Raw genomic sequence first — 24,828 nt, forward strand, 5'->3', positions numbered from 1 at the left:
TTTACATTGCTGTGTAAAATTTCGATGGAATAGGATGGTTAATTTTTAATCCTGAGGAATCCTTATTCCTGGTGTATCATTTATGTATAAATTGCGTGTGTTCTTCTGGCCGTTTGCTCGACAGAAAACCTGACTTTCCGATAAGGGCCGATTTCTCACCTTCAAACGAAAATCCTAATAAAGGTATTTAAGGGTCCCAGACGGGAATCGAATCAAGGTCTTTCCAAGATGGTCTTAAATAAAGCCTTCGTAGCACAGTAGCTACGAAGCCTTTATTTAAGCACTTATTTTTTTCGCTTCTTCTTTTCTAACACAGTTAAATAACATGTCACATTTCCTTTTTTCTTTTCTTTTTTTTTTTGATCAGCAGTGCAGTTTTCATCATGTGATTTTCTTCCTTGCAAACTTACATTTAGAGAGATAAAGTAACATTCAATAAAATTCAGTAAACTTCTTATCGGCTTTTCAAAATGTATAAACCAATCCAACTCCAACTTCATCTTTTCAACAGAAAAAAAAAACTTTCCTTGTTGATTTATACTAAACCACTCCGCAAGCAGCTCCGCAGCTGTGAGATATCCCTATTCCTTTGTCTGTTAATCTGTTCACGATTCACCAAATTTAGCACACAAAATTTAATATTCGCATCGAAAAATAAGTTTTGCACGTACAGTAAATTGGGCGAGTCAAGGTTGAGATAATACGAGCACCCAATTATAGAAACAACCTCAATTTTTTGCTATTGACAGCCTACTAAAAGTAAAATACCAGCGATGAACTTCTTGATCGCATCATATAAACCAAACAAGTACCTTCTAGAGTAGTTTTTATTTTATTGATTAGTGAATAATTTCTTACATTCAATTGTGACTCCCATTCACATTATATTAATTACAAATTTGAGCGATACGTCTGTCTAAACGCTCTTAACAACTGCAGTCACGCCACCCCTCTCCCCCCGTATAATAAACTATATTGCTAACTTATATTAATGATATTAGTTGGAGGGCACTTGGTGGGAAATTCTGTTTAAGGCAACCTCTTTGCTTGGCTTTAAGCCAACAAAGATTATGTCTTAGCTGGCGTATTGCCAAAGAGAACAACGACAATTTACTCCGGCCAAGCCAGACCCCGCGAATGGTATTATAAATTAATTATTTAAAGACCAGGGTTAATCAGCACTACACCTGCTAATTAATTAGTAAACTGGGAGCGCTACTGTCTTCCTTTGACAGCTCCTTGGGAAAATACTATGATCTGTTCAACAAATGCCAATAAAGAAGAATTATATCTATGTTCCTAACAATTCTTAGGAACAGTGCATCAGAGAAATGGTACTTTGTTACTTAAGTTTCCTAGTGGCTCAAAGTTTTTAAAGTACTCAGCAGTATCCATAGTCATGGAAAGACTTTTTACATACGACAATTGATTTTTATAAATTTTCGTTTATATGCTACAAAGTCGTTAACATTGTATTAATTAAGGTATGAAAAGTTTCGCTTAATGCTACCAACCATTAAAGTCCTGTATGTGTCTAGCATCATCATCGAAGTTTCCCTGGCAACCACAAACAAAAGGCTGTGCACCGACACACCTGAACTCACGTGTCCCTTTTGGCTTTGGGATTCTGGCGAGAGAGTCCGAGGGTTTCAGATGTCGTAAACTGTGGCTAGTGAGGCTTGCCGTTAGCAGCTGTCTAAAAAAGGAGGAAGTGTGGTTGGCGAGGGAGAAGTGAATTATGGCACCGAAGTGAGGTATGCACACGTTTTGTTATTCCTTAATAGAATTCGACATTTTTAGACATAAGTTTCAGGGTTTCAGCTTCGTGAAATGTTAATTATTTGTTTTATTCAGGTGATTAGTTGAAGTCAGTTTTTCGAAGAAACGCCGTTTTCAAAAAAAAAAAAAAAATCATTTCAAAGAAAATTGAAAACTAACTAAATGAACTCGGCTCTTAATGGGAAGAATAATTTTGTGATTTCGGATATAAAATGCACACGTTATCACGTTTAAATTCTCTGCTAACAAAAGTGTTATATCGATGTTATGATGGTTAAATTAGTGAAGAGAAAGTTTTTTAAGAAAAAAATTTAGAAATTTTCAACAGACTAGGGCGTTTTCGAAAATTGTCTTTGCTGATTGTATCTAACTTCTGAGTTATTTTAAAAATATGCATCGGAGTGATTAGCGTAATCGCGCTTCAGCCAGTAGGCTTTAGATTATAATCCTACAGTTGCGATGGATGTTTTTGAATATATTTGGGAGGAAAATGGTTGAGAGTTCAGAAACACGACATATAAATGATGCAGGAGAAAATCAGTTGAAATCTCTCCAGTTATGTGGTGTTAATGGAACATTATATTGAGCAATACTTAGCTCGTATTTGAGTTATAACTCAAATTAAACTTCAAGGAGGTAAATGAAAGAGGTTTGAAGTTAATTCAGGAGTGAAATAAAGGTGCACGTTATCTCCACTATTATTCAACATCTACAAAGGTCACAAAAATAGCCTTAAGCCTGATTTGAAAATTGGGATGTTAATTTTAGCTCTTTACTTTATTCAAATGATGTTATACTTCTCAATAAATCCGGCAGATTCCCTGACTAAATTGAATAACTGGTGTAATAAATTTGTTATGAAAATTGGCAATAAAAAGACAAAGACAATGAAAATAGGCAGGAACATTGAAAACATCAACTAGATCCTGAATGGAGATCCTATAGGACAAGTAAAACATTTCAGCTATTTAGGCATAGTTTCTAGTGAAGATGGTAAATTTAATATGGAAATAGACAACAGAATTAGCAAAGAGTTAAAATTAGCAACAGAATTAGCAAAGCTGCTATGGTAGGAAGTCAGCTGAATAAGTTTATATGGAATACGTAAGAAATTAGTTGAAAACACTAAATTAGCTGTATAAAAGACAGTGTGAAAACTCGGTTTAACTTATAAATCTGAGAGCTAGGTTAGAAATAAAACACTTGATCAAAGACTGGAGACCTCTGATATGAAAGTTCCGATAAAGATTGGGGGAGTGAACACATGGCATTAATGGCAGATTCGTGTTAAAATTAAGATATAAGGAATGAAATTGACATTGTTCGCATTCAGGAATGCTTGAGCAAAACTAATGTTAGGTGGTACTTTCACTTAAATATAATGGATAGGTTAGTCAATAATGTGTTTTCTGCTTGATGGTAAGAAATAACACTGCGGAAGAAAGATCAAGTAGTAGGTATGGTGATTCTACGTAAGCGACATACGATCATAGGTCAATTTTCATTTACATATTTATTAGGACATTTCTATTATTTATCAAATTGGCTACTACATTAAAAGAGGCGATATAAAGATCTGTTGTAATAAACAAATCCACGATCTTAAAAATTTTTTTATTAAAAAAAAAGATATTTTATATCTTCAAATTATGGTACACTGTTTCCAATATGGAACGGGTCGTTTGCGGGTTCCCGTTAGTTTCCAATTTCATTAAGTGGCATGCAGTAGGGAAGTTCGTTCAAAGTCTGATGACGAACTTCGGTCCTTACCCTAGCCCAGAAAGAGAATCGGCTTGCCAAATCAGTGTGTCGATCACACTCCATGATGACTGTTGTCTCTCTTCGTATTGAAAAAGTAATTAAGCTTGATGTTTCAAGGATTCTTGTGACATAAAGATTGAATAATATAAGCACGTAAACACAAGAAAGATATTTAATCAACCAAATATTTCAGTCTGGAAATAGCAGACCATCCTCAGAGGTATTACAAGAACAGTTTTAAAAAATACAAGCTAGAATACTAACAATAGATCGTTAAAAATAGAACACGTGATTTTATATCACTAAGTATTAAAGGGAATATTTTAAGCAGAGACATGATTGAAATAAAGATATTAATTAATAATATAAAATTAATATGAATTAACGAGTTATCCTGATTAGACTTTCCCAGATTTTTGATACAGATATACAGCCATTCCGATTCAGGTTAGGACGATGGAGTAAGGCCTCTACGCTTTCTTTGAATAAGCGTTCAAATTTATAACGGGATCTATGTAAGAGGCGAGTTTTGGACCAAACGATATTGTGTTTAATTTCAATCCCGTGGTCAATCCAGATTTTTCAGGTTATGAATGGAGGATTGATGTTCTTGGATTCTTTTTTCAAGAGAACGTCCAGTTTTGTCCAAAATATGAGAGATCGCAGTTTCAGGGAATTTGAAACTCCAGCAAGAGACATAGTTGAGCGTTTGTCTTTGGGAGAAGGAAAATGGGAAGATAATTTGTTAATAGGTGAATATAGCTGTTAACTCATATTTCTTCAGAAATCTTGCGATAGGTTCTGAAATCCCGGAGATGTATGGAACTGGAACTCGACGTATATTGAATCTTTCTTGTTTTGTGGTGGATTATAAGAATCGAGAAGATGTTGTGTACTCTTTTCGGAAAAGCCATTGAGTTTCATGTATTGTTGGATATTAGAAAGTTCTTTCTGTAGAAATCAAAAGTAGAACAATTAGTTTTGTCTCTTCTGATGAGGCATTTTATAATTCCTGTTTTTTGACATGGATGATGGGCTGATTCTTTAAGAATATAACGACCTGTGAACGTTGGTTTCCTGTATACTGTAGTTGTAAGAATATTTGAAGGTGACCGGATGAGGAGAACGTCTAAAAAAGATAACTGGTCGTTTTCTTCTATTTCCATAGTAAACTTTATACGATGATGTAAGGAATTGATACTGTTTAAAAAAGAAGGTAAGGAGTCTTTGTGCGGCCATACAGTAAAGATGTCATCTATATATCTTACCCAAAAGGATGGTTGAGGGAAAATAGATGAGAAGAGGACTTTTTCTAGATGTTCTAAATACAATTTGGCTAAAGCAGGAGAAAGAGGACTTCCCATGGCCATTCCTTCTACTTGGCTGTAAAATTTGTTTTGAGATAAGAAATATCCAAAGTATAAACTAAACATATTTGGTCGTTTATATAATTAAAATACAAACTTATTTATTACTAACCATTACAAAAAACAAACTACATTAGAGCCTACCAGTTTCGCCAGCAAACTGTCTGGCTTTTTCAAGGCATTTACGGAGACATAAAAACTAGTAAATGCAAATTGAAAGGAACATAAGAAACGTTTTAAACCAACTAGCAGCTAAGGTTACACGTTCGCGTGACAGAGAGCACTTATTGTTCTTATTCATTATCACGCATGCGTGTTTGTTGTAAACGTGTAATGTGATTAGCTAGCTGTAGTTCAGATTGATTTAGAGAGAGGATCAGGTTTTTCCACGAACTGTCTAGGATTGCACCCTGATTTCTGTTAAGATTTCCACCGGTTATTAACACTATTGTGGCTTCCTTGAAACGATTCCTGTAGTCGTCATCCAGATATGGCCTGGAACTGTTTTGCCACTCTATCGTGTGGTTACATGTACAGAAATGATGTGCTAAGCCGGAAGAGATACTTCTGTTGTGGTTTACATCACGAACATGTTCTTTTTGTCTGATTTCTAAACTCCGTGAAGTTTGTCCGATGTAGGCAAGACCACAGGAGCAAGGAATGTAATATACTCCTGGATATTTGTAGAAAGGCACCTTCTCTTTGGGGGATCCTAAAACTTGTCTAATGATGGTGGTTGGTTTGAAGACCGCTCTGATGTTGTAGGCTCTTAGTATTCTGGCTGTTTGATAAGAAATTGATTGGATCAAAAGGATCACTACAGTAGAAATGTGCTGGAAACGTGATTCTTTTTTTCTGAGGTTGTCACTATAGATATTTTTTGATGATGTTTTGAGGATGTCCATTTTGTGATAATGTGTTGGTTATTAGTGAGAGTTCAGTCTATGTATCCTCCTCTTCTGATATAAACTTTCTGGCCCTACATTTCAACATCTCACAACAACAGCCAACACATTATCACAAAATGGATAATATCCTCAAAACAACATCAACTTGTCTGAGGTTGTCATCTATACGATGACAGTAAGTACACAAAATCAGCTATTAAACCCTTGCAGAATAAATAATCCCAAGCTAATGCGAAGAAGAATGAAAAACATCAAAAACTGGACCAACAACAAAATAAATCGCATCGAGTATCAGGAGCAGACTTCGTCTGAAGATATCTCGTTTAACACGCGGCTAACGGCATATGGAAAATTACGACATTATCTAAATAGATTTCATATTTTGGAGTCGCATTTTGCATTTGTTGTCCACGCCTACAACAGGCTGTCGATCACTTACTCTTTGAATGTCAGTTACAGGACTCCATTCGGATGCCCCCCCCCCCAATGCAACACTTCATCACTCTGGGAGACAAGTTGCCAGTGTCAAAACAGAGAATTATCCAAATGTATTAGCCAGATTATTTAATTTTGCCAATAGGATCAACTTCCAATCGTTGTAATGTAACATAAAATACCCATTATGTTGGGATTATATATTATGAAATACAATATGTTGAAAAAGTATTTGAACATCTAGTTTTGGTAAAAAAATGCATTAAAACTCATTTTTGTTTACCAAATTGTAAGCCTTCTAGCTAAGTCGGCAAGATTAAACTGAGGCCTAGGCCAAAGGTGGTCCCACTCAGTATTAGAGATGACAGCAAGTACGACCAAACTGTCGTACTTGCTATCATTTCTAGTAGGGAGCGGGCCTGAATAACAAGTACCCTTTGGAGGCATGCTTTCAAACAATTTCTGATACGTCGCAACAGTAGGTTCTTCTATTTCTCGCACAAAGCTACCCCATTGCTGATGAAAGCCCATGTGATCTGGAGCGAATTCGGTGTTCTAATTCGTGAAAAAGATGTTCAACTGGAATCTGAGCCGGCCAGTTCAACACTTCGACATTGTTTTGTGGAAACAAGTGTCAGACATGCAGTACAGTATGGTATGGATCATTGGCGTACTAAAACATGCAAATATGCATCAAGTTGTGGAAGTACTTCGGCAGTGACCAGGATGCTCCATTCGACCGAAACATCTCCATACCATTAGTGAGCCTCCAACAAACTTGATATTTGGAATGATTCAGTCCTGATTGAACTGTTCCCCAGGTAGATCAAACAAGACCTAATTATGGAACATTTAGGTTCGTCGCTCCAGAGAACCCTTTTCCAATCATATAGGGTCCATGAATAGTGTTAAAGACATGAGTTCAAATGTCGTTTAGCGTCGAGGTGGGGGGGGGGGGGCTTGTTCACAGAAGCTCTTCGTGGTAACCTAAGGCATGCAACTCTCTGGGGATAGTTCTAGTGCTGACAGATATCCATGCAACATTTTCCGGGTTGACCACGAGATGCTCGAAAATTTCGAGATAGAGTTTGCTTATTTCGGGCAGTGAGTGTCGTTGGCCTCCAAGGGTGTTTTTCCGTTGTAGCACCATCAGCTGTCCATTTACGAATAACACAAGTAACCGTAGTTTTCGGTATAATGAGACGGTAGCAATGTCATGTACAGAAATATCTGCTTATCACAGATACTCAAATTTCTTCCCAAAACGTTTTAAGTTCCATTTCTGTGTCGATTCTTCTAGTGGCTTACATCCTAAAGAAAAAAAAAAGAATAAAATATCTGCAAAGTTCATTATCCATCTTCTTCTTCAGAAGATTGCCAAAGACATAACGAGAGAGATAAGTTTACTAAAATCACTAATCACTAATTCCATTCCTTAATACAACACTCGTAGAAGTCTTACTCTAAGCACTGTTTCTTTGTCTATCTCTCAAAACCGTTTAGGTCTTCTACTAGGAATAAACAACAAATAAGACCTTTTATTCCCTTGGAAACTTCTTTTGATCGTTCATCATTCCTAGTACCACTATTAACATTTATGTTTTGTTTTAAACATCATATTCCTATCTACTAACCCACTATATTCCCTGTGTTTTACACTTTTTGCCTTACACCCTTTCACTATAGTATATGGCTTTAGATATCAGAATTATCAGAAAATGAAAACAGCTTCCTGAGACGTTTATTGCCTAGATATGAAAAATCGCTATCTTTAACCGTACATAAAATGTATGTGTGGTTCATTATCACACAGTCCCAGACACTGTGACCAAATCTGATATTCTTGTTTGTTATGATCTTCATTACCTGGTTGAATTAATTTATCCTCAAGAAAAGCAGTGTATATTTACATTTCTCAAACCCGTTAAGCTTTTCCAATGCGTAAACTGATATAAGTAGCTGAACGTAATAATGAGTTAATAATTTTTTCAAAATAATAATAAATCATAAGAATTTATGATCACCACTATTAGATTTACGTTTGTTTCGTAAATTTTGTGCATTCTTATGAAGTATTTCATAAGAAGATATCGAAATGTACATTTGGATCTAATTCGACCACCAAGTAGTGTGATTGCGAATATCTGCTTTACGAGGGCTGTTCGATAAGTCCATGCAAAATCTAAGAGATTGCGCCACCAGTACGTATCGAGGTTATTTTTAGTTGCTGGCAACTGTTGGAGGATCACACACTAAGTTTCAGTCCGATAGATCTATTACGCTGTGTTTGGCGTTCATTTGAATCGATCAAGTACCGAGATTTGTGAAAAATCGATGAGAAAGAATTTCGTGTAGTGATTAAACATTACTTTTTGAAAGGCAAAACGGCTCAGGAAATCAAAGCTAAGCTTGAAGAATATTATGGTGAGTCTACACCTTCGATTAGAATGGATTATCAGTGGTTTAGTAACTTTCGTAGTGGTCATACGAGCACAAGTGACGCTGAACGTTCTGAACCCCCTGTTGACGTCACTATTTTAGAAATTATTGAAAAAAAATCTATGATATGGTGATCGATGATAGAAGAGTGAAGGTGCGTGAAATTGATAAGCCTGGGGGCATCTCAAATGACTGCGTATATAATATTTTACATGACCTGTCCCATATGAAAAAACTATCCGCAAGATGAGTGCCGCGTTTGCTCACGCTGGATCAAAACTCTTCTACAACTGTGACCGCAAAATTGTTCGATTTACGCTACGAAGTCCTATCGCATCCCCCTACTCTCCAGATTTGGCTCCCTTGGACTACTATCTGTTTCCAAACATAAAACAAATGGCTGGCAGGAAAGATATTTTCATTAAACGATGAGGTGATTGACGAACCAACTACCTATTTTGAAGAGTTGGACAAATCATACTATATGGACGGGATCAAAAAAAGTCGAACAGCGTCGAACTAAGTGTACAAACCTCAAAGGAAACTATGTTGAAAAATTTTAAAAATGTCTGTTTCCCAAAAAAAAATTGTTTTCTTCATTTTTGCACGGACTTATCGTACAACCCACAGACGTGAGCTCAAAACCCGCATAAGGCACCGAGGTTTATAAAAGCCTGTTCTGCACAAACTTGTATAGCTCCTTGAGTTAATGAAGCTTGGTATTTTAAAAGGGTTACAGTTGTAATTCTTTCATCTATCTGTGCACATCTTTAGGCCTACCGTCTATTTCCATATGAACATAATTAATTTCCTCCATTAAGATCCCAGCTTTTCTATTAACTGAATTTTTTCGCGAAACTATTCTGTTTTAATCATTCTGAGCGATTCCAGGCGTATGACTGATATTTCTAAATACTAAAAGACGTTGGAAGTTGTTTTCCACTTGGTTAGACTATAATAAATTTAATTTAATCCTTTATCCAAGTGTAAGCAAAAAACGTTTGCACCTGAAGTTACTTCAGGACTGAGGCAACTCGTAGCAAAGGTGGACCATGCTCTCATCACTCCTAAATATGACTTCTCCATTGCTTCTACCTTAGTATCACCACCACCTGGGTCTGGCTCCTACTGATGAGACCTCAATAAAGGTCGAAACCGGTCTGGGTAGTGTCCCTTCCCTTAATGCATAGCATTATTCATATCCGCAAGCTTCCAAAGCCACTTTTGCTGCTTTCATCAGTCCCCATTAATTCCTCCTGAAGTGAGAATAAACCTAAAAATCGACTGTTATTCGAAATATTTCCCTTCTAATTTATCTATTTGGTTTACATACACGTATAATAAAGCTATACACCATCTTCTTTTCCTATCTAGCTAATATTCTCAGTTAACCTCTTTGTTAACTCAGAACATTATCCGTTTTAAATAAAAATCATAGAGAAATGCCAATCTTTGCACAAACATTTTCCATAAGTGTTTGAGATGTCTTCGGCCTTGTTTCCAGCACTCTATGCATGGAATGTTATTGCTGCCGTGTGTTGTTCTGTTCAGATTACCCCTTGGTATCACGAGAAAGTACCTCTTATCTTCCCCGGTTCTAATCAATGTTCGTCTATATATATATATATATATATATATATATATATATATCCCTCAATAAACAGTATTAAATAAATTAATTAGTAAATGATAATTTCCAAACTAATAAGTAAGCAATCAGAAACTAGATTAACATTTTGGCACTTTATCATGTAGTAGACACATTGTATTCAAAATACCGCTGGCTTCTTATGAACATTCCACTGTTATTCCTATGCAATACTTATACGCACGCAGCATTCGTTTTCATTACAGCAAATGATATTATTGCTGCGACCATGCAATCATTTCGTCGATATATTTAAACCAAATGATTCTGGGATCGGGAGAATCATGGACTTTCATTTAGGCTCTCCCATTAATCGGAACATCTACTTTGTATGCGTCAAATCATTGGATCCAACATGATTTAATTCACTACGCTACGATGCAAGTCGTCGGTAATCTTAAATTTATTTTGTACCTTTGAAATCCTTTATTTGTCCTTTTCCATACAATCAGCTTGCATTCCTGAATATTATCCTCAGTTAATTGTGGTTAATTGAAAAAAATAATATTTACTCTTTATCTTTGAAAAGAAAAGAAAAAAAAAATCTCCAACACGATAGTTTCCCCATCTCCAAATTCAAAATCCCTTCAAAATTGTTAAAATATTACATTCTTTGAAGTAGCAAATTGCAATGACAACTAATCTCTCTTTTGTAGGTGGCGCTAACAAATCTTTTGACAGGAGATGATTTTACGTCTGCGTTTCCGCTTGCATAAGCTTTTGACTGTTTTGTTTATTTCAAAATTTCAGTTGTTTAGGTGTAACTGTCTATGTACTCCCCTTGAAATCAGGGGAAATCGTAGTTGTCTTTGATTAGCTACATATTTTTAATACAGTACTCGTTCTGGATATTACGGTAAGCTTATTTGTATTTATTTATGCTGCGTGTCAATGTAAAAACGGGAATTGGCTTTTCAAGTGATTTTACAAGGGATGGCAGTTTAATTATTTAGCAATCCGACTGCTTTGTTTTGTGAAGTATATACGTGTACAGTTTTATGGAATAATATTGACGGGTGAGTTTTGAATTATTTCTCATGCATCCGCGCCTATTCACATTTCGCTGACAAAAGTTTTGCGATGGCTTTTGCTTGTGATTGTTACCAGCTCCTGCTAAATACAGAATTTACTCGCTTAACTAAACATGGTTAAAATAACAAAGACATTCGACAATGTAAAAACTGCATTAATTAATCCCACTGTTACCTTCATATTTATGTAAGTTATAGGTAGATGGAATGGGCAAGTTTAGAGTAGATTAAAAGTATTTGTTTCTGAAAGTTATCTCTAATGGCCGACATGCGAACAGAACTGCATGTGAAATACATCTTGTATCACGTGATTTAAATCGGTCTAGGAGGTACAATTGGTTCTTAACATAGTGTTTAATAAGGTGCTTGTGTTTTTCTATTAGAAATGGTCCTTTGTAAATTTTGAGCAAGTTTTTGTTTCCATTTTTTTTTTTTTTTTTGTAGAGTTAGTATTTTCTTGTCGGAAGATCGATGTGTTGATTTCATTGATTTGAAAGGTCGGGTTAAGAATGCGGCGTTGTGTGATTTGGTTATTACAGTGGATGTGATTGCTATTTTCCTATTAGATGTATTTTTGTGTTATATTGATATGTTAGTGATTTATATCATTTTAAATTTATGTTGGCAAGTCCATTTTTGTTGCAAATTTCTGTAATTAACTATGTGCAAATAACATATCAAAAATATATCCTTCTTGATACCTACATAATCCATTGTTTCATTCTACATTACTATCGTTCATTCTCGGCCTCCTCATTTTTGCATTCTTTCTGTTAATATCTGCGATGAGAATACCTCGTGATTTCGGGGGGGTGGGGGTGCTGGTATCTTTTCACTTGTGATTGTTTTGATGTTTCCTCCCTGGAAACAACTTGACATTTTATGTGTATTGTGGCAAAACAAATATCTCGAGTGATTTCTGCGTTACTTTTCATGTTTTCCTTCTATAAATGCGTGTCGTATTATCGCTATTATTAGATCCTGCGTATGTGGTTCCGGTTATTGTTTCGTGTTCATTCTCTGCTTTGTAAATTTATATTGTTTTTATAATTACGTTTCGTATCATTTGTTGTATGGTGTTTTTAGTTGCCATGAAATTTATTTTTAATTTAAACCTTCAAACTATTCGTTTATGTGACAAAGTTAACTGAATTTTAAAAGTAAATTGAAAAACAAGCAGTCATTTGAGGGGGGAAAAAAAGAACCATATCAACAAAAAAAAAAACCGCATTGAGAGATGGGAAATTACCGATCGCTGACGGATATATTAGTCAGGATAAGACAGTTTGATCTTGCACTCAGTACCGTGATAATACAAACATAGTATTACCTCAATGTAAAGGAATTAACGAACTACCAAACGGACAGAAAATCCAAGGGAACAAAAGTCAAATAGCTTTTCAGGATATTTACAGAAATTTCGTTCTTTTAAGCTTGTGTGGTGTGCTGTGGTGTGAATATATGCTTTAATTCAACTAATTTTGGAATATCTATTTGCATTAAGAAGAGTCATTCTGGAAAGACTAAGTAAATTTTAATTATTATTAGGATTTCTAGACTACATACAAAAGTTCTCGGTAAGTAAAGAAACTCCAGAAGTATATGGGAAAAAAAAAAAAAACAGCTATGAGTGAAGGAAAAACGAAATGCCCCAGTAACCTATAATGAAAAAGGAGTCAACTGCACTTCAGATCTTGTGTTTGTGTGTTTTGTGCTGTGAATATATGATTAAAATCAGTAATTTGGAATATTCAGAAAACCTCGATAGTTCCAAGATGTCCCATTCTGGAAAGAAATGTAAGTAATATCTGAGAAATAAATGTGTAAACTTAAAAGAACAAACAGTGTCATTGATGTGTTATGCATATTTAAGTAAGATCACTTTTGAAATCACAGTGAATTCACACACGATTTGTTTCTTTAATTATTTATTGAACTTTAAGATCTAATTTTAGACAAATAAAATTATTCGGATGAATTATGAATAAAATATGAATTAGAATATAAATATAGAATAAAATATGTGTGAGCTATGGGGAAAAAAAAGAGTGCGTGTTTGATGGAAACCAGCATATAATTAAATTATTCAGAAAAGCCTAATCACTGCCGTCATCAGGACTCTACTCTAAGAATCACCACCCTTTAACAGGAAAGAAATACCACAAAATGTATTGGAAAATTAGTACAGCCATCTATAGACAACCAAAGACAAAACATGACAATGACGGATGTGTGTCACCCTGGGAAAATTCCAAGACATCTTCTACTACGCGTTATTCCCGCTTCACATGCAGGGTCCGCGTGTTACATTAGATGCGACTTCTTGTTAGTGCTACTCCCAACCGACCTGTCGCCTGGTCTGCTGCTGGGGGGGGGATATATTTTTGACTGTAGAGGCATATGTTCATGGGGCCGGTTTGCCTGTTTTGCGGGATGAAAAAGGCCAGATAAACTGGCGGAAAAAACTCTACTGACCGCGCCCAAGACCGGCTAACTTGGCTATGCCTGAGGAAGATCCTCAAATTCCTCACGTCTACAACGGGAATCGAACCTGGGACACTCCTTCCCCAGGCTTATGGTTGCGAAGCGCAAAGCCACTAGGCTAACCGCGCAGTGGAAAATTCCAAGACATCATATCTCAAAAACACCGCCCACAATTCCATAAGCAAACCAAAACACCATGGGATATTACAGAGAGACATATGTTCTACAGAAATTTCCAAACACATAACGTCACGATTGGTTATCTCTAAATTACATCCACAATGCTTTACGCGAACCCAACATGCCACGTGATGACCCTGACAGAAGGGGGCCCCAGCAAAATTCCAAACAAACATTATCTTATCACTATCCATCACCCATAATGCCATACGCAAACTATTTACTTATCTACAACGCATGACAATACACATCCAAAAATCTGATGTCGCTTCCCCCTTCACCCTACCCCTATTTTGTTCATAGTATCCCGCCAATCACGAACACGAATCGTTATCCACTAATAATATCTTCCTTTTCCATTCAAAACAATTACGTCACTTATTTACAACTAACAAATTACATCACTTATCTACATCTGAAAACAAGATACACCCACGACACGATTCCTTATCTTGATCTGGTCAGAAGTACAACACGAATTCTTATCTCTACCATCACCCATAATTCCATACGCGAACCAAAACACAACAACCGAACCCATTCACACATATCCTCCAGGGAAATTCCAAACTAATGACGTCCCACATAATTCACCACGTCACGATTTCTTATCTTATCTTGATCTGGTCACTGGTGATTACCCGAATTCTGTTCCTCTGCAATTTGTAAAATGCTGATATTCTGATGTGATGACGAGTAAAAATAAAATTGATAAACATACCCGGATGAAAATTCCTTGTGAATTTCATGAACACGATGTTTTGTATACACTTGCAAGGTACTACAACACAAAAATGCTGTTTTTTACTATAAATAATTTTTCATATTAGTTTCCTATGGTAAAGTAATCTAAGGTTAACATCTGTACTTTGTATGTGCGTCTTGTCGCTTTTACGGTTCAAAGTAGATTTGTTTTCATTTTTAAATAGCTGTTTTCTCATCATATCTCTCCTTTCCCCCACCCCATTCTTGATTATGTGTTTATCATCATCATGCGTATCAAGATTTAGGTCTAGCATGGCCTGTTCTGGTCTTAGAAGTCATCGTTTAAGACAGAATGGTTTTCTTTTTCCTAATGGCTTGTACTTTAAGGCTTGTTTTGGTAATCTTTCTGTTTTCATTCTTTTAACGTGTTCCATCCATTTATGTTTATATTTTTTAATTTTTTTCTATTACTGGTTCTTGGTTTAATTCTTTCATAATTTCTTCGTTTCTTATGCCATTAAATAGAGTATACTTTGCAGTTTTTCTCATAAACTTCATTTCTGCTGTTGTTAATCTTTGTTTGTCTTTTTGTTTTATTGTCCAGATTTCGCTTCCATACATTAAGACTGGTAGGGCTAATGTATTTTATACTTTGGCCTGGTTTGTTTTGAACTAGGTTTGGTTTAAATATAGAGTTAATTACTCCTGTTATTTTTAAATATTTGCAATTTTTACGTTTATGTATTTTTCATTTTCATATGTGATCATACAACCTAGGTAGTTAAATGAATTCACCTGTTCTAAGATATTCTTGTCTATTATCAGGTTGGTTCGCTTAATCACCGATAAACAAAGTATTCCTCTGCAAATCGTCATATTCATTGATACCTTGATTTAAGAAAAAAAAAAATCCCCTCCCCCCAAAAAAAGGGAATATTTTTTATAATTCCTTCAAAAATAGACGATATTATCCACTGAATTTTCTATTCATACGATGCCCTGCGGTTGCGTTTCCGATTAAGATTATTTTATTTGTTTTATATATTTGATTGCCGTATTTTATTTTAACTTTGAAAAAATATAAAAGACTGATATAGTTCGCCCACCATTTCTAGATCCCTTCTTGGCTTTGTGTCAAGAATAGTCGATTCATGCTGAAGGGGAGAAAGAAATGAAGGATGTACGAATTGGTCGCCAACATGCGAAATCACGTGCTTTCTTGTCTGTGCTGCACTAGTACTAGCTTGATTTTTGTTCTCTTTTTGCATTATTTTTTTATTATTAATTTGTATGATGGATCCAGTACAGTCAACAAGTTCTATTGTTACACGTTTCAGTAGTTCTTGCAAAAGAATATTGAATAATCTGCTGACATTCTGCGAAAAAGAATCGTCAGAAGGCCGTCTTCTTGTTCCCCTTTCTCAAGTCATAAAACGTGCAAGTGCAATTGCGGGCGTATCGGGGTCGACTGTTAAAAGAATTGTTAGGGAATCAAAAGGTGAAGGTAAGCCAAAATTTAAATCTCCTAAAAAAAAAAAAAAAAAAAAAAAAAAAAAAAAAACCACAGAGTAAAGAAAACCATCGAAACCGTAGCTTTGAATGATTTTGATGTAGACGTTATAAGAAGAACTATTCACGAATTTTACGTATTCGAGAAAAGAGTGCCAACTGTTCCGAAATTGATTCCTGTGCTTAAAGAAAAAATTAATTTTCCTTGGAAAAGAGAAACTTTACGGAAAATACTTCATGAAATCGGATTTTGTTTTAAAAAGTCCCAGAATAAAAGGAAACTTATCATGGAGCGAAGTGACATTGTTTTATGTAGAACGCAGTATTTGCACGTATTAACACTCTACGTACATTTTTCCAACTGTTATACAAGCAAAATAGTTACACTTTAAAAACAGCAATGTTCGTAAAAGAAAAGCTAAATTTTCCGACCTGTAATAATAAACAAACTCAGTTTGTTTATTATTACCTCCCAGAAGACAGACTGATTACCCTATTATCGGAATGGATTCTCCTTTTTCTGACATGTGCAGTAGTTTCGAGGGACCTCAGTTCTGTGGGCGAACTATATATCAGGTAATGAGAAATCGTGAAACAGTAAAGGAAGAGTAAAATGACAGTTCTGTAGGTACAATGAGGAAGAAAAAGAATGCATTTGTTTAAATACAAGCACATCACCGTGAATTACGACAAACGCGATTAGTGCGAAATACAACCCTTCAGTTCCGGCCGGTACATTTGGATCGGTGGTAACTGATGCAATTTTCCTGTAAGCTGTGCTAATATTCGTTCCTTTGCGATGTCAAATTCAGACTTCTAGAATTCATATTTGTAGATTTAGGGACTCAAAAACACACGTGTTGAACAGATTATTTTATTAATTACAAATAAAATTTTATTTGTAATTAATAAAATAATCTGTTCAACACGTGTGTTTTTGAGTCCCTAAATCTACAAATGAGTGCTGATCTCCGTGTAACCCTAAAAGACAGACTTCTAGAAGAAAGTTCCATCAAACAGTGATATTTTAAAAGGTTAGTATTGGAACTGTTTTACTCCTTGCATGTTTTGGAACATCGGTTTCTCACATATGATCCAAAAGGCGCTCCGTCAAGCGCCGACGACAAAAGAGTTTCGTTTGTCGCCCTGAATTTACTCTACCTCCAGTGTTTCTCCTCGTAGAAACAATGTCGACATCTTGTAAACACCGTACTTATAATTCAGTGGTCAACTACAACTGTCGTTGAAAGAAAAACAACGTGCGCTACTCATTGCTTTTAGAGACCGTCAAGCAAGGGATGAAATGTATATTCCCATGCCGGTAGCACAGTGTGTATACTGTGGTGTTTATACTACTTTCTTGTAAGGTCAGAGTGCTACACGTGCTGCTTTGATCAACTTGAAAGTTTTATTAAATACCCCCGGTTTCCTAAACTGAATCGCAGTTTTTTCTTTCTTGAAAAAATATTTGTTTTAAATTCCTAATTAGGTTACTTTTAAGTCAAATTAGTTTTAGAAATTTTTTTTTTGAGAATTTCCATCAACAATGATTTCAATCATATTTAGAAACAAATAACAGTTCAAATGTCACCTTCAGCAAATACCAACGCATCGAAACGGATGCTCCTCAAGGATCAATTCTAGGACTGTTTTTTTTTTTTTTTATCTATATAAACGGCCTCCTTTCAACTGGAAAGGTAACCGAATCAGATATGATGATGCAGAACAGTCATCAAGCAGCATGCCAACCTCAAAGAATAACATGGAATCTGATTTATTAAGCATTTCAATAGCCCTAAGAATCCATCTACAGACACAAATGACGTCAGTGTCCAATATCCTACAATAAATTACAGTATGCTGAAACATTAAGTACGATATCCTGAGCAGATCAAATCTGAAACCAATGCTGACGATGCTTACTGCAAATTCATTAACATGTTAGATACTGAAATACAACATGTCACTGTCATGCTCCAAGGAAACTGGCGCAGACTAGCGAAGCCATGGATAACGCAAGACATAACACAGTGTATAATACCCTGTTACATTGTTATATATAATACCAATGTAAAATACCCTCGCAATGAATACTATGAGAATAGCTTCGGATATTACAGGAACCAAGTGAGCCAAAAACTGAAAGAAGGAAAAAACGAGTATTACCGTAATGAAATTTTGAAATGTGAAGCTAGTGCCAAAAATAATGGAAATTCGTAAACAATATACTGGGCAAAAATATCCGAGAACCAACACTTCCAAGACGTAGTAATGAGGACAGCAATGAATAGATTTAAACAGTGAGAGAATGGTAGTAGACAGATTTAATAATTACTTCGTAAGCGCCAATGAAAAACTTAGTCCTAGGACTCCATCCGTAAATTGCAGACTTAAAAGAAATGAGTTGAATGTACTTCTGCCTACTTGTGAGAATGGAATCAAAAAGTTTATACTGAAACTTAAAACTCTCTTCTCCGGGCCACGACAGTATTAATGTTAGAATTGTGCGGAAGTGCCAGGAATATCTGATAGCTCCTTTGATGATTATCTCCAATCTATCGATGACTGGTGTGTTTCCAACAGAATTTAAGAAAGCTGTGGTAATACCAATATATAAAACAGGATGCAAAAATGATTTTAAAAACTGCAAGCTGATCTGCCTACTCCCGGTTTTCTCCAAAAGAGAGAAATTAATAAATAAATAAATAATTAAATAATTAGTAATTTTTTTTTTTTAGAAAAAATTACTTTTTCTCCAAGAACCGGTATGGGTTTAAACTTAAACTAAACACAGCACGCGCTGATCAACTTCAGACTTGATTTATTCATTACAAGATCAACATAAACTAATTTTAGCAGTCTTTCTAGACCTCCAGAAAGCTTTTGACACATCGTCCCATAAACTGCAGAATATAGGAAGTAGAGGCTGTGCACATGGCTGGTTTAAGAATTATTTAACGTCTAGATGACAAGCAGTAAAAATAAAGTTCCAGTCATGTGCAGGTAAAATGTGGTGTTCACCAAGATTCTCAGCTTGAGCCAGTACTATTTATAATTTACATCAACGAATTCTGTGACCTATAGTTATCAAGTAAACACCTTTGCAGATGGCACGTCTTGATATTCACCGCAAATTCTACAAGTGAAATACAAGAAATTGTAAACACGGATCTGAAAATAGTGACAAACTGGTTTCATGTGAATAAGCTTACTCTCAATGCTGAAAAAAAATTATAATTTTTAAACTCAAAAATACACCTAACAGTCAATCCACCAATTTTTTCATCCATATATTCCTACACAACTGGAACTGTAAAAGTAATCATATGGAGATAGAAAACATGAATACTCGAACCTACTTAGGATTAAAATTAGACAGCAACTTAAGCTGGAAACCACCTATTACAGAAGTATGAAACAGAGAAAGATTTTTGCTATCTCGAGTCGTCGTCTTCAAGAGCTTCTTAACTCTGACAATGCTAAGAACATGATTGATCTGAATACCAACTGTTATAGAGTACGGCATACTAAGCTGGGGAGGAACATGTCACGCCATTAATCACTTTACAAAATAAATGGATTCCCATTTTAACCAACATTAAATATACTTCCGCTTAGACAACTGTATATTTATAGGGTGCCACTTTTCCTAAAGACTGATTACCAGTACGTAATTATTAGAAAAGATACTTCTCAGAAAAGCTGGCTTAAAATAATTTATCACTAAAGCGCAAAAAGAAATAATACACAAACACTATCTGTTTGACTCCAAAAAATCTTGAACGGCTTACCACTCTTAATACGAAAGGAAATCAACATGAACACATACAGAAATCTCATTAGACATTATCTAGATTTTTAGAAGAATATTGAAAATTTGTTTTCAATATTCTTATTGAATAATTGGTTAAAAAGTAATTAACCACTTTATAACAAGAGAAATTAACCAATACAAAAATATTCAAGTGATTATTGAACTGCATAGTTCTTATTCCACGTGTGCATATGAGTAGTAGAGAGTGTGTGTGTGTATATTATTCTCTAATTAATTTGCTAATATTTTTGGTATACTATTATCCTGTGTAATTATTATACTTATTGTAACCTGGATGAGCTCATTCTCTTGGGTAATACATAGGATGCCATTCTTTCACAATTTTATTATTTTTTCATTCATGGTGCAGTGAAAATAAAATCAAAATGAACATTCAGATAATTAAAATTATCTTATTTGAACTGAAAGGTAGAGAAGCAATCCCACCAATTAAATATCATACCACGTCCTTTGCAGGAAGTGGTATGATATTCCTTCGCAACTACAGTCACTTCCTCCAGAAGTGACTGCATTGACCATATTGCAATGCATTGTCTAGAATGCAATGCAATAAACACTTAGTATATCATAAATTTTTAGTGACTGTTATGCGCTGGTGTACTAAAGAATTCGGTACAGAATTTGTTGTTGAGGGGAGCGTAAAAAAAGATCCTTGGCAAATTACAAAATCAACACAATATAGTATATCAGACTGCAGTCAACAACCTAATTTAAGCCTCGATATTGATATATACCTTTTTACAGTATACGTATTTTCTTACATAGAAATAAACATTGCATTAAGCCTCAATTGATCAGCACTGTATCCCAAGGCTAGATGGTCTGCTTTACCAGATAACTCAGAACGAAAATGTCTTGCAGCGCAATTCACATTCCCGGCACCAGGAATCTTTCACTTTTTTAACAGAGAGCTCAGGATTTGAGAAATTGAGAAGATTAAGACTTTCTTGGATCCATAAATGACACTGAAACATGGCCTGCTTTTATCTAAATAACACTAATGGAGTTCAGAGTGGCTTGCTGATACTGTTTAAATAGTGTGTGTTTATTACACCAATATGTAATCGTTCAACATAGAATTTTGTAGTGAAAAGCACATATAAATAAATATACGGGAATATAAAATGAATGTAATTGTATGTAAAATCAGGGACGGATCGTGCATAGGCACTGCGGAACTGCAGCACCCCCAATTGTTCTCGATACATAAATATTTATTTATATTTGCTTGTAATATTTAATTTTATCGTCAACAATCCTACACGACCCATGGCTTGCTTTTATCTAAATAACACTAATGGAGGTTCAGAGTAGCTTGCTGATAGACTGCTTAAATAGTGTGTGTTTCCAGTTCTCTTATTTTGTATAAAAATTAATAAAAATCCATCTTGTAGTACGCACTTAGGAGGGCGAAAGACGCTAGCAGCACTGTCTTTACAACAGTGACATATTGCTACGCTCGCAAGCATATGCACGTCAGTGAGATGCGAACTATTAGCGTAATGCGGCACTGTTCGTCGGGCAGTTTCCGCTGTTGTTTATATGCAGTTTGCGCCAGTAGTAGAGTGTTCGTAGTGCTCATCGTGTTTACTCCGTCTCTTTAAATATTTGGACATTACAATTAAAGACATAACATTTGTTATAGTTTTTATTTTAGAACATTATTGAGGTTATCTTAATGAATTTTATTTTTAAGTAAATTTGAATTATATCAAACTGTATAATTTTATCGATAATGAACAATATTTTTCATGTTTAAATTTTTTTTACCATAATTTTGATATTTTATCGAAACACGTATATACTGTATACGTTTTTAGATAATACGTGTTTGAAATATACACACTGTACTTAAGTATAAATAAGCTTCATTTCGGCAATGAAAACATTACTTAAATTAAGGGGATATTAAATTCCACATAGTTTTAAAACCGAATAAGAAACTCAAAGATTGGAATCAGAGAGTTTCTTGCCGAATATAGTAAACTATAAAGTATCGGCGAACACTAGCGTTAGCCAATGCAAGTGATCCTAGTACGTAGTACAATACTGGGCAACTCGTTGCAAAGGTGGAGGAAGAAGTTCAGATCGCAATTCTTAGGTATTTTCTATAATGTAAAAACACATTTCCTAGGAAATGTATGCTGTTATTACATTATGGAGGGAGGTCACTACCCAGACCGGTTTCAGCCTTATGAGTAAGTAAAGCCGTCTCTAAAAATTCGGACGATCCCTAGGCCACTCAATCGTGGGCGAAAGACCGTCCATCTCAGCGTTGGCTCCACTCAGTGATGGCCTTCCACCCACACGCCACCACCGAGCAGAACCGCTCAAATTCCGAAGAAAATCATTCACCGACAAAGCCCCTCAGCGGGCCGTGCCGGAGAACACTTTCTCCAGAGACTCAAATTGCTCCCTTAAGGCAAAAACCCCAAGGGAGCGAACTCTTATTGCTCCCTTAAGGCAAAAACCCCAAGGGAACGAACTCATAATAGCCCCCACCGGTTTCAGCCTTTTTTGAGGCTTCATCAGTGAGTAGCTAGACCTAATAGCAAAGTCTTCCTCCACCTTTCCAACGAGTTGCCCAGTATTGTAGTACGTACTAGGATCACTTGCATTGGCTAACGCTAGTGTTCGCCGATACTTTATAGTTTACTATATTCGGCAAGAAACTCTCTGATTCCAATCTTTCAGTTTCTTATTCGTTTTTAAAACTATGTGGCATTTAATATCCCCTTAATTTAAGTAATGTTTTCATTGCCGAAATGAAGCTTATTAGCTCTTTATACTTAAGTAACTTAATGGTTGCACCTGTTTGGGAAAACTCGTTCGCAAAGTACATAAGTTCTTTTCGCTATACACTTTGGTATTAGCTCTGCTGCTCACTGATGAAGCCTCAAAAAAGGCTGAAACCGGTGGGGGCTATTATGAGTTCGCTCCCTTGGGGTTTTTGCATTAAGGGAGCAATTTGAGTCTCCGGGGAAAGTGTTCTCCGGCACGGCCCGCTGAGGGGCTTTGTCGGTGAATTGATTTTCTTCGGAATTTGAGCGGTTCTGCTCGGTGGTGGCGTGTGGGTGGAAGGCCATCACTGAGTGGAGCCAACACTGAGATGGACGGTCTTTCGCCCACGATTGAGTGGCCTAGGGATCGTCCGAAATTTTAGAGACGGCTTTACTTACTCATAAGGCTGAAACCGGTCTGGGTAGTGACCTCCCTCCATAATGTAATAACAGCATACATTTCCTAGGAAATGTGTTTTTACATCATGGAAAATACCTAAGAATAGCGATCTGAACTTCTTCCTCCACCTTTGCAACGAGTTGCCCAGTATTGTAGTACGTACTAGGATCACTTGCATTGGCTAACGCTAGTGTTCGCCGATACTTTATAGTTTACTATATTCGGCAAGAAACTCTCTGATTCCAATCTTTCAGTTTCTTATTCGGTTTTAAAACTATGTGGGATTTAATATCCCCTTAATTTAAGTAATACACACTGTATTTATATTTCGAAAGTTGCAGCATCCCCACGATTTCAAGCCACGAGCCGTCACTGTGTAAAATATTAATAAATGTAAAAATAACAAAAGAAAAAAAAAACATTTTTCTTGTTTCTTCATTGTTTACCCCTCAATGAGATTTTGTGATCAAAACTGATATTTTGTACCAGTGTATTGAATTAAATAAAAAAAAAAAATCAAATATTTTACAGTAAGAGATGTTTAAATTTTGGGCAATATCATTTGTTTACACAAATTGTTGAGCTTTGTGAAGCTATTTCCCAGAGACATAGGATCGCTTTGACATTGGGACATTGCCAAGGGCGAATCTCGTCAGTGGCAAGATTGCATCGAAACTGTCACATTATAAACGGATTTTGTTACGAATTTGCCAAGAACGCTAAAAGCCTAGCCTTCATTGCTGTGTATATTCCACACTCAGATCATATAATCTCCCAATCATAGGAATGATTCATTTGGAGTAGTAATCTCAGTGGTGTTGTGTACTGTGATTAATGGATGACAAGAATAGGAGGCCAGGTAGTAGTCTGCTGGCTAAAACTATTTAGTCGATATACGGGGAATGCGAAAAGCCATTCATCATGTAAAAAGCAAGAAAAACGTTCCTAGATGACTGTGTTGGTGGGCACATATAATCTGAGGATTTAAGAACAATATTAGATATCATGAACCAGAAAAGTGGCAAAGGGAAGATAATGAACATGCTGCCTCGTTTTGATGACTGAGTTAACTAGAAGAGCAGTAATAATAAAAGATAGGATTGTAAGAATGTTTTTTAAATTTTAATGGCAAAGGAGAGCAGCCTGCAAGAGATGAGTTGCACTGAACGTGGAAGATCATAAGTGTCTGAAGAGGTTGCTGTTTTCTGAGCAAGTCGAAGTATTTGGCCAGGGAATCTAGAACTGATAAGGTTGAGGATAAAAGGGAGAAGGTTATCTAAAGAATGTGTTTCAGGTGATCGTCTATCTTGGAATAATTTGGATAATAATTTGGAGTGGATAGAAATCGGCTTTGGCTATTGAAAATACTGAAATTGCTGGAAGATATATAAGATGAAACGAACAAAAGAATATATTTTTTTTACAGTATACTAAAGGCAAGGAGCATTCGAAATAAGAGGGGTGAGTTTTGGCATTAGCCGGTGCAATCTCAATAAAAGATATAGGCATTAGTGAAACTTGGCTGACAGCAGAAGATGTGGTTACGAAATGGGTAATCGAGAAAAAT

The 24,828-nt window shown here is 35.7% G+C and overlaps 1 pseudogene across 2 annotated transcripts in view; it reads left to right on the plus strand.

Moving 5' to 3' along the window:
- The first annotated feature begins 1,657 nt into the window (after nucleotides 1-1,657).
- Nucleotides 1,658-24,828, plus strand: part of LOC150106973 (glycolipid beta-1,4-mannosyltransferase egh pseudogene) — a 37,547-nt pseudogene continuing 14,376 nt past the window's right edge. Inside the window, exon 1 of one of the 2 annotated variants that reach the window (XR_016548336.1) lies at nucleotides 1,658-1,754. The product of XR_016548336.1 is annotated as a glycolipid beta-1,4-mannosyltransferase egh pseudogene, transcript variant X1 (transcript). Of the gene's footprint in view, nucleotides 1,755-11,109; nucleotides 11,194-24,828 lie in introns of those variants that run through there. The other variant, XR_016548337.1, reaches the window with a different exon arrangement.

This window comes from Typopeltis vanoorti, chromosome 5 (genome assembly GCF_054136105.1).
Source record: "Typopeltis vanoorti isolate ZY-2024b chromosome 5, IOZ_Tvanoo_1.0, whole genome shotgun sequence".
NCBI lineage: Eukaryota > Metazoa > Arthropoda > Arachnida > Uropygi > Thelyphonidae > Typopeltis > Typopeltis vanoorti.